Consider the following 11,179-nt stretch of genomic DNA (forward strand, 5'->3'; position numbering starts at 1 on the left):
TTAATTCCACTTTGCATCTTTGGAAAGAATAAATTCCAGTCCAAGGGTTCCCTCTACTGGACAATTTTCATGCTACATTTGAAGATTTTGTCTCGTTTGTTGCTAACAGCTGTCCGGGCTGCAGAAGGTTTTTAAATAAGCCATATGGAAGACATACCATTGGCTTCATGTCCATTCTGATCAACCTCTATTGTGTTTCTTCTTTCAGGACACACATGCAAGACCTCCAAGAAGTAACCCAGGATTTGCATTACGAAAATTTCCGGTCAGAGAGATTAAAAAGGACTGGCAAGTAAGTTCTTTCTTCGTGTCTCGTTGCTTTCCTTCGTTGGCTGCAGCTATGAATCTCCCTTTAAAACCTTTCCTAACTTAAGGTTAGGTAAAACCCCTCGCACATATGTGCTAGTCATTCCTGACTCTAGGGGGCGATGCTCATCTCTGTTTCAAAGCCGAAGAGCCAGCGCTGTCCGAAGACGTCTCCGTGGTCATGTGGCCGGCATGATTCAACGCCAAAGGCGCACGGAACGCTCTTCCCTTCCCACCAAAGGTGGTTCCTATCTTTCTACTTGCATTTGTTACCTGCTTTCGAACTACTAGGTTGGCAGAAGCTGGGACAAGTAGTGGGAGCTCACTCCGTTATGCGGTGCTAGGGATTCGAACTGCCAACCTTTTTGATTGACAAGCTCAGCGTCTTAGCCACTGAGCCACCGCATCCCTTTCTAAAAGCAAACTGCAAAAAAAGAGCCTCAAATTTCCTTTTAAATGACCCCCCTGGGAGGGTTGATTACCAGAAACTAGCTATAGATTCAAATAGCAGAATGCCCTAATGATTACGACCCTAGGCTTGTCGACCAGACCCTGATCGTCAGAACAAGCCGGTTCGGCTCTCAGCTGATTGTCGGAGCTACTGGTTCGTCTGAACCGGCTGAATCCCACCCCTATTTTGAACAGTCACTCAATGAATGGTTGTTAAGTCAAGCACTACCTGTCATTAAATAAATCGTGGCATGACAAAACCGCGAAGCCCTTATCCATGGAGACATAAGCGCGTCGCTAAAGCCGCGATGTCATCACCACACGTCATCACCGCCGCAACAACAGCGTGGCAACAGAAGGGCGCTTTAAAACAGCGCCGCGGCAGAAAGCTGATTTCAATTAAGGTAAGGGTTAGGATTAGGTTTAGGGTTTTGTTTTAGGGTTAGGTTTAGGGTTAGGTTTAGGGTTAGGGTTAGGTTTAGGGTTAGATTTAGGTTTAGGGTTAGGTTTAGGGTTAGATTTAGGTTTAGGGTTAGGTTTAGGGTACTGAGTGCTTGGGAATGTGCGGATTTGCCCTCCGCGATTATGTCATCGCGGTAGGGTCGCGTTTTTCCTTAGCGCTTCGAACGGCGCGAATTAGTCTTCGCGCTTATGTCTCCGCGGATAAGGGCTTCGCGGATTTGTGGTGGAACCAAATAAATGGGAAGGCAATAGTATTCCATTGCCTGTCGGCGTATAATCGTCCTGACCCTCTGACCATGGAAGGGTTTAAGGGAGGGGGGTGTGTCAAACTGGATTTTTTCGAGGGCTGGATCAACATTGTAGTTCTCCACAGGCCGGCCTGATGTGGGTGGGTTGGGGAGGGAGATTGTACGGATACATCCTGCAACACTTTGCTGGCCAAAACGGGGCATGGGCGAAGCGCGTGAGGCCCCTGCACCCCATTTTCAGCCTGGATGACCTCCTGCAGCACTTTGCCAGCCAAAATGGGGCACGGGGGGTCGTGCGTGGGCTCCCCCCATACCGCATTTTGGCTGGCAGAGTGCTGCAGTAGGTCATCCAGGCTGAAAATGGTGTGTGTGGGGGCTCATGCACCTCTCCCCCCCCCCCCGGCGCCCCATTTTGGCTTCCAGTGGCACCGCGAGCTGGTGGTCCCATGTTATTTCCAGGCCGCGGGGCCAGACTTAAGCATCCCGCAGGTCAGATCCGGCCCCTGAGCCTTGAGTTTGACCTTCCTGGTCTAAGGCTAAGGAACGGAGATGAGCACTGCCCCCTAGAGGCAGAAATGACTGGACAGGTGAAGCCCTTTACCTTTTAAAACACCTTTTTCTCTCTAGATTCAGCAAAAATAAGGATTGTGATGGCAGATCCTCCCCAGAGGTTAAGATTCTAGCTAAGAAGGATGTGTGAAATGCCATTTAGGAGGAGATTTGTCTTATGTGCGAGAACAAACACCACGACTTAGAAATTCAGAAAGCTGTCATAGAGCAGGCTATTTCCAGAAGTGTAGATGCTTCAGCTTTTGACAGCCCAAACACCAACGAATCTCCTGACCCCCTTTAAAAACTGACAAATGTATCCTTGCATAACCCTTTTTTGTGTGTTTGTGTGCAACTTTTGCAACTTCAGGACGTGTCTTCAGGATGCCACCAGTCTTTAAAATCAGTCTGTTTATCCCTCTAATTCTCTCTCTTCCTCTCGTATGTTTAATTTTAACCATCTTGCTTTACAAAGAATTCTGGGGGGAAAAAATTGTATACTTAAAGGCTGTTTTCTAATTTGAATTTAGCCGACCAAGAGCTTGAGGTGGAAGGTTGCTCTTTGAAATTTTGTTTCGTTTCGTTTTGCATTGCACCTTACTAGTAACCGGTTCACCCACAAAACCGTGCTCGACTAAACCACGTCGCTGACGTCATCAACTGGGCAACAACAGCACGGAGACAAAAGCATGCTGTAAACCCTAAACCTAAAATTAACCCCTAAACCTAAACCTAATCCCCCTAAACCTAACCCTTAACCTAATCCTAAACCTAACCCTTAACCTAACCCTAAACCTAACCCTAACCCTAACCCTAACCCTTAACCTAATCCTAACCCTAACCCTAAAGCTAACCCTAAGACTAACCCTTACCTTAAGTTGAATCGGCTTGCTTTCAAAGCACTATTTAAAGCACCCTTCTTCTCCGCGCTGGCTGTTGTCGCCCTGTTAATGACATCAGCGACGCGGTTTAATCAGGTGCGGTTTAGTCGAGCGCGGTTTTGACGGGTCACGCTAGTAACCAACCTGTTCCTTTGCTTTCCTCTTTTGATACATGTAGAGCATGTACAGAAAAACATTATTAATTCAAGGAGTGAGCATGTAGGTGTGTGTATAGTTCTTGCCTTTGTGCATTAAAAGATAAACAAAAAAGAAAGAGTAAAATAGAGAATAGAGTAGAGTAGAATAGATAGAATAGAATAGGAGGAGAAGAGAAGCAAAGGATTAATAGAATAGAATAAGATTAGATTAGCATTGGATAGGATATAGAATAGGATAATAGAATAGAAGAAGGAGAAGGCGAAGCAAAAGGATTAAGGAACAGGATAGAATAACATTAGAATAGGATAGGATAGGATAATAGAATAGAAAGGAGAAGGAGAAGCAAAATGATTAAGGAACAGAATAAAATAAGATTAGATAGGATAAGATAGGATAATAGAATAGGATAAAATAGGATAGGATAATAGAATAGAAAAGAAGGAGAAGGAGAAGCAAAAGGATTAAGGAACAGAATACAATAAAATTAGAATAGGATAGGATAGGATAGGATAATAGAATAGGATAATAGAATAGAAAGGAGAAGGAGAAAGCAAAATGATTAGGGAACAGAATAAAATAAGATTATGATAGATAATTTAGGGATAATAGAATAGGATAAAATAGGATAGGATAATAGAATAGAAAGGAGAAGAGAATCAAAATGATTAAGGAACGAATAAAATAAGATTAGGATAGGAGAAGATAGGATAATAGAATAGGATAAAATAGGATAGGATAATGAGAATAGAAAGAAGGAGAAGGAGAAGCAAAAGATTAAGGAACAGAATAGAATAAAGTAGAATAGATTAGATTAGGATAGGATAGATAATAGAATAGAAAGGAGAAGGAGAGCAAAGGATTAGGAATCGAATAAGATTAGAATAGATTAGATTAGGATAGGATAATAGGATAGAATAGAATAGGAGAGTATAATAGAATAGAATAACTTTATTGTCATGAATGTACACTAATCGCAATTATTAAATGAAATTTCGTTGCATTCAGCTCTCAAAGCATCTCCATCTCCAATATACCTACCATAAACATGACTAAATAAATAAATACAAAATTATGCGTATACATATATGACAGGGAAACACCCAGTCTACTTCGGGTGTACACACGTACATGGTGAGAAAAAACGGATCTTGCATTTTCAGTAGTTCTCTTTGTCTGAATTTGGCTTTCCCTGCCAGGTTTCACAGGGGGAAAAAGTCCACAATCCAATAACTGTCAACTTGGTCCAACCGAATCCATTTTATATTTCACAGGCCTGCAGAGGAAGAAGTCCTGGACAAAGACAGGATCCTTCAGCAGAAGGAGCTGAGGTAAGGACCTAAAAGCCAGGCTGGGGGATATCGGTTTGAGTTCAAATTTAGTTACTGTTAACCAGCAACGATCGTCTTTTGAAGGATAAACATGTTCTGACCTAGGCTTCCCAAGAGCATGAACCCGACTCCTTGTCCCGGTGAAACATCTTTTATTTAGTTTAAAGGGAATTCCTCTCCAGCAAAGTCCCGCCCAACAGTCTTCAAGAGATTTCACAACTACAGACCTTTCTCAGGCTTGGAGAGCTGCCAGGCCGATATCTTCCAAACCCACGCTGTAGCAGCAATTCCTTGGCACGAAGTCAGGAACAGATCTTCACCCGAATGAATTGAACTAATGGCCTCCTGCAAACTCCACTCCCCTTTCGCTCCATCTTTATTTCCTCTGGGAGGGGCCATTCAGCGTCCACCTGTGGCTTTATTCCCAGTCGACCCTTGTTCCTTAGCTGTTCCCTTCTCCTGGCAGCTCTGTGCATGCATACATCGGGAACAGGCTCCAGCTGTTCTTCTGCCCCACTGATCTCTGATTCTGAAGGCAGATGATAACTGTCAGATGGCTCTGGCCCCCTCTCTGCGTCCGACACAGAGCCTCATCAGAGCCTTCCCCAGACTCCAGGACTGGCCCAAGTTCCTCCCCAACCTTCTCACTGTCCGAATCTGCCGCCAGCTCTGCTGGCCGCTGGCAGGCCACAACAGCACATTTAATCATGGTTAAAGAGCCAAGCAAAAGGAACAGTAAGAGGCATCAGATGCCCTCCAAACCTGGCGATCGAACTATTATACACCGTATTTTATTTAGTTAGTTATTGGAATTTATATAAGAATTGCAGAGTTCTTCAAGGCTTTAAGAGTTCTCTTTTATAAATCCGGTAGGGGGGAAAAAAGATTACCCAGATCTCTTTCTTGGTTTCTCATTTGTAAATTCCCTTTTACATTTGAGAAACTGAGCCAGTTGCTTTGCAGAGATCCAGTGAAACATCCTTTTCTAAGTCATTCTCCTGGCCTGTCTGATGTAAGTCCATTTTCAGTACCATCTCTTATCTTGTCAAATAACATTCATTTGAATGTTTAAGTTTAAGTTTTATTTTATTTATATGCCCCCCTATTCCCTAAAAGGGACTCAGGGCGGCGAACAACTTAAAACGGGAAGGGGAAACATACAAGTACAAAAATAAACATTTAAAATGACCAACAACCACATCTGTCGAGAGGGGAAGGGAGCTCATCAACCCCAAGCCTGCCGACACAGCCAGGTTTAAAACGGCTTTTTGGAAAGCAGGGAGAGAGGTGAGGGGTCCGAATCTCCGTGGGGAGTTCGTGCCAAAGGACCGGAGCTGCAACAGAGAAGGCCCTCCCCCGGGTCGTAGCCAGATGGCATTGGCTGATGTTAAGCTATCCATAGAAGCAGACTTCACCACTGAAATTGTTGATATGGTGGCTACTCTCTTCTGATTCCATTCTTCAAAAACTTCCTTCGGTATTTTTTAGTGTCATAACCATCTTGCAAGCCAGTTTATCCTTCCTCTTACCTAAGAAGCTGCCTGTTCTCTAAAGCAGTGTTTATAATGCTCAAGTAAGATGGAAAGCAGGACTAAAAAAGACACAGGAAATGGGTTTGGCATTCCTTGGACTTTGTTGGGAGTGCAAACATCAATTTCCCTTTTAGTGTTTTTACATTCTGAGCAGTAATAGCGCTTGAAATTCTGTTTACAAATCTGGAAAGGTTTATATAACCTTCTGAACATCTCTCTCCCTTTCTCTCTCTCCCCTCTGTCTGTCTGTCTGTCTGTCTGTCTGTCTTTCTGTCCTCCTCTCTGTGTGTCCTCTCTCCTCTCTATCTGGCCTCTCTCCTCTCTCAGTCTCTCCCTCCCCACCTGTCTCCTCCCCCTCTCCCCTCTTCTGTGTCTCCTCTTATCTCTGTCTCGTCTCTCTTCCTCCTCTCTTTCCCCCACCTGTCCTCTCTCTCTTCCTTCTGTCTGTCTGTCTTTCTGTCCTCTCCTCTGTGTGTCTCTCTCCTCTATCTTTCTCTCTCCCTCTCTCTTTCTCTCCCTCCCCACCTGTCTCCCCCTCTCCCCTCTTTCTGTGTCTCTCTCTGCTCTCTCTCCTGTCTCTCTCTCTCCCCCCTCTCTTTTGCCCCCACCTGTCTCTCTCTCCCCCTCTCTCTCTCTCTGACTGTCTTTCGGTCCTCTCGCTGTGTGTCGCTCTCCGCGCTGCTCGCGGTCTTCTCTCTCTCTTTCTCTCCTCCCTCCCTGTCTCTCCTTCTCCCCTCTTTTGTGTCTCTCTCTCTGTCTGTCTGTCTGTCTCTCCTCTCTCTCGTCTCCTCCCTCCCTCTCTGTTCCCCTACCTGTCTCTGGTCTCTCTCCCCTCTCTTCTCTGTCTGTCTTCTGTCCCTCTCTCTGTGTGTCTCTCTCCTCTCTGTCTTTCTCTCTCTCTTTCTCTCCCTCCCTCCCTGTCTCTCCTTCTCCCCTCTTTTTGTGTCTCTCTGTCTGTCTGTCTGTCTCTCCTCTCTCTGTCTCTCTCTCTCCCTCCCTCTCTTTCCCCTACCTGTCTCTCTCTCCCCCCCTCTCTCTGTCTTCTGTCTTTCTGTCCTCTCTCTGTGTGCTCTCTCCTCTCTGTCTTTCTCTCTTTCTCTTTCTCTCCTCCCTCCCTGTCTCCTTCTCCCCCTCTTTTTGTGTCTCTCTGTCTGTCTGTCTGTCTGTCTCTCCTCTCTCTGTCTCTCTCTCTCCCTCCCTCTCTTTCCCCTACCTGTCTCTGTCTCTCTCCCCTCTCTCTGTCTGTCTGTCTTTCTGTCCTCTCTCTGTGTGTCTCTCTCCTCTCTGTCTCTCCTCTCTCTGTCTCTCTCTCTCCCTCCCTGTCTCTCCTTCTCCCCTCTTTTTGTGTCTCTCTGTCTGTCTGTCTGTCTCTCCTCTCTCTGTCTCTCTCTCTCCCTCCCTCTCTTTCCCCTACCTGTCTCTCTCTCTCCCCTCTCTCTGTCTGTCTGTCTTTCTGTCCTCTCTCTGTGTGTCTCTCTCCTCTCTGTCTTTCTCTCTCCTTCTCTCTTTCTCTCCCTCCCCACCTGTCTCTCCCTCTCCCCTCTTTCTGTGTCTCTCTCTGTCTCTCTCTCTCCTCTCTCTGTCTCTCTCTATCCCTCTCTCTCTTTCCCCCACCTGTCTCTCTCTCTGTCTCCCTCTCCCCCCCCCCATGTGTGTGTGTGTGTGTGAGAGAGAGAGAGAGACAGACAGACAGACCTTGGAGGAGTGCCAGACTCACCAGGATCAAGATATCCTGCTCAATAGTTATTCTGGGTTTTATCAAAGAATAAAAATCCTTGACTTTTGAGAACAATTAATCTTTTCCATGCTTTGTTCCAGCTGCCAAACTGGTCTGTTTCTTACTGGTATTCATTTAGTGTTGTGTCTCCTGGACTTTTGCTTCCCGAATTGCCTTTAAATATCTATATCTCTTCTTCCAAATATAAAGCTAGCTACTTTTTCCAAAAACAAAACGAGTCTTGAAACAGGAAAGTCCTTCCGAAACAGAAACAAAAAAAAAGCATGTTTTGAGTCTCTCAGGTCTCAAAAGTCCACCGTTTTTTAAATCTGATCTCCCACATGTAAAAGATGCCTTCTCCTCCTTCAATTCAGCATCCTCCGATAGCTTTCTCTGTTCATTTCAAATATTCCGGTCAGAACATTCACTGTTGCTCGAAAGAAACACAGGGCGGAAAAGTAATTGGCACTTGAGCACTTAGCTTAGGTCGATATTGGCTGCCGTTAGCCCTCAACTTACGACTAACAAATTGAGCCCCCAAATTTCTGTTGCTGAGCGAGCCGCTTATTAAGTGAGTTTTGCCCCATTTGATGGCTTTTTCCTGCCACCGTTGCTAAGTGAATCACTGCAGCGGTTCAGTTAGCAACACGGTTGTTAAGTGAATCTGGCTTGTCCGTTGATTTTGCTTGTTGCAGAAGGGGATCCCATGAGCCTGGGAACAGTGCACCCGTGATAAATATGAACTGCTTGCCAAGCGCCTGAATTATGCAAGAGTTCTAAAGCCACAACAGAGCAGGATGTTGTACAAATTGGGTGGCTGCTTAATCCCTGGGCCTCTTAAATATGTAGAAAATGCAGGAATTTGGAGAAGATAGTGATGATGATGATAATGAAGGAAGTGAAGTAGGAACAAGAATAGAGATGTTTAATCTGTGCTGAAATTACTGTTTATGCTTAGATATGGGCCAATAAAGAATTATATTCTATTCTTTTACATTCTATTGTATCCTATCCTGCCCTATCCTATTCTATGCTATTGTTTTTCTATTCCTTTTTATATTCTATTCTATTCTTTCTATATTCTGTTCTATTCTATTCTTTTTACATGATATCCTATCCTACCCTATTCTTTTTCTATTCTATTCTTTTTACATTCTATTCTATCCTATCCTTTTATATTCTATTCTATTCTATTCTTTCTGTATTCTATTCTATCCTACCCTATTCTTTTTCTATTCTATTCTATTCTTTTTACATTCTATTCTATTCTGTACTGTTCTATTCTATTCTTTTTACATTCTATTCTGTTCTATTCTATTCTATTCTTTTTACATTCTATTCTGTTCTATCCTATCCTATCCTTTATTTTTGTATTCTTTTTATATTCCATTCTATTCTTTCTATATTCTATTCTATTTTAATCTTTTTACGTTCTATCCTATCCTATCCTATCCTACCCTACCCTATTCTTTTTCTATTCTATTCTATTCTTTTTCTATTCTATTCTATTCTTTCTATATTATATTCTATTCTATTCTTTTTACATCCTATCCTATCCTACCCTATTCTTTTTATATTCTATTCTATTCTTTTTACATTCTATTCATTCTATTCTATTCTATTCTATCCTATTCTTTTTCTATTCTATTCTATTCTATTCTATTCTTTCTATATTCTATTCTATTCTTTTTACATTCTATTGTATCCTATCCCTATTGTTTTTATATTCTATTCTTTTTATATTCTATTCTATTCTTTTTACATCCTATCCTATCCTATCACGTTCTGTTCTGTTCTATTCTATTTTATTTTATTCTATACTATTCTTTTTCTATTCTATTCTATACTTTTTACATCCTATCCTATCCTACATTCTATTCTATCCTACCCTACCCTACCCTATCCTATTCTTTTACAGTCTATTCTGTTCTATTCTATGCTTGTTCTATTCTATTCTATTCTTTTTACATTCTATCCTATTCTATTCATATAGCAATAGCCCTTAGACTTATGTACCGCTTCACAGTGCTTCACTCTCTTATGGAGTCAGCACATTGACCCCAACAATTTGGGCCCTCATTTTACCGACCTCAGAATGATGTCTCGCTAGTCTGATGAAAAGAAGGACTAGGGGTGACATGATAGCAATCTTCCAATATCTCAGGGGCTGCCACAAAGAAGAGGGATTCAAATTATTCTCCAAAGCACCCAAGGGCAGGACAAGAAGCAATGGGTGGAAACTAATCAAGGAGAGAAGCAACTTAGAACTAAGGAGGAATTTCAAGACAGTGAGAACAATTAACCAGTGGGACAAACTTGCCTCCAGAAGTTGTGAATGCCCCAGCACTGGAAATTTTAAAGAAGATGTTGGATAACCATTTGTCTGAAATGGTGTAGGGTTTCCTGCCTGAGCAGGGGGTTGGACTAGAAGACCTCCAAGGTCCCTTCCAACTCTGCTATTCTATTCTATTCTACTCTACTCTACTTTATTCTAATTTGGAAGGCTTGAGCCATTGGGACTCAAATATATTCACATTTATGAATCCACTAGCAAATAGATTTTTAAAAAAATGTTTTTATAGTAACGCAGACATGCTCTTGGCTGAATTCTTCATCCTCCTTCCTGCCGCGGTTATTTTTATTAAAAAATTCTTCTAGTCTTTTCTTGTTCGGTTTACCGTAAATGCCAGAATGGACGGGAAAAGAAGAAAACAGATTGCTGTCCATAAATAGCATGGAGCGAGCAATGGGTCATACTTGAAGAATGTGGCTTCTGCAAAGAAGTCCCACGGGAGAAAATGATTTCCCACGGGAGAATTGAAGAAAATAATAATTGCAAGCTGGTTGTAACAGCTTGTGTGTTTTGGCCACATTCCTCCAGATTAGTGGCTCGTTGAAACATACCTTGAATACCAAATAGCTTGTTACAGCATCGTGGGAATATCTTCCCATTATTGGTGGTTTTCTGAATGGAAATTCTTGGATTTTTCACTCTGTAGAATCCAGTGGATTTTTTTTTAATACGGGTAATCCTCAACTTAAGGGGACACAGTGGCTAAGACGCTTAGCCGATCAGAAAAGGGGGCATAACGGAGTGAGCTCCCGTGACTTGTCCCAGCTTCTGCCAACCTAGCACGAAAAGCACGAAAAAATGCAAGTAGAAAAATAGGGACCATCTTTGGTGGGAAGGGAACAGCGTTCCGTGTGCCTTCGGCATTGAGCCATGCCGGCCACATGACCACGGAGACGTCTTCGGACAGCGCTGGCTCTTCGGCTTTGAAATAGAGATGAGCACCGCCCCCTAGAGTCAGGAACGGCTAGCACGCATGTACAGGGGAATCTTTTCCTTTTATCTATCCTCCACTTAGGGCCATAACGGAGCCCAGAGTTTTGGTTGCAAGTCATTGCGGCCATAAGTCGAATCATCATGGGACAAATTCGATGTTGTGACCATTTTGATAATGGTCATTAAGCAAGTTGCCATGGTCCTGGACTCTGTAGAGCCTGCTTAGAGAGGCCTGTAAAGCACTGTGAAGCGCTATATAAA

Source organism: Thamnophis elegans, chromosome 13 (genome assembly GCF_009769535.1).
Source record: "Thamnophis elegans isolate rThaEle1 chromosome 13, rThaEle1.pri, whole genome shotgun sequence".
Lineage (NCBI taxonomy): Eukaryota > Metazoa > Chordata > Lepidosauria > Squamata > Colubridae > Thamnophis > Thamnophis elegans.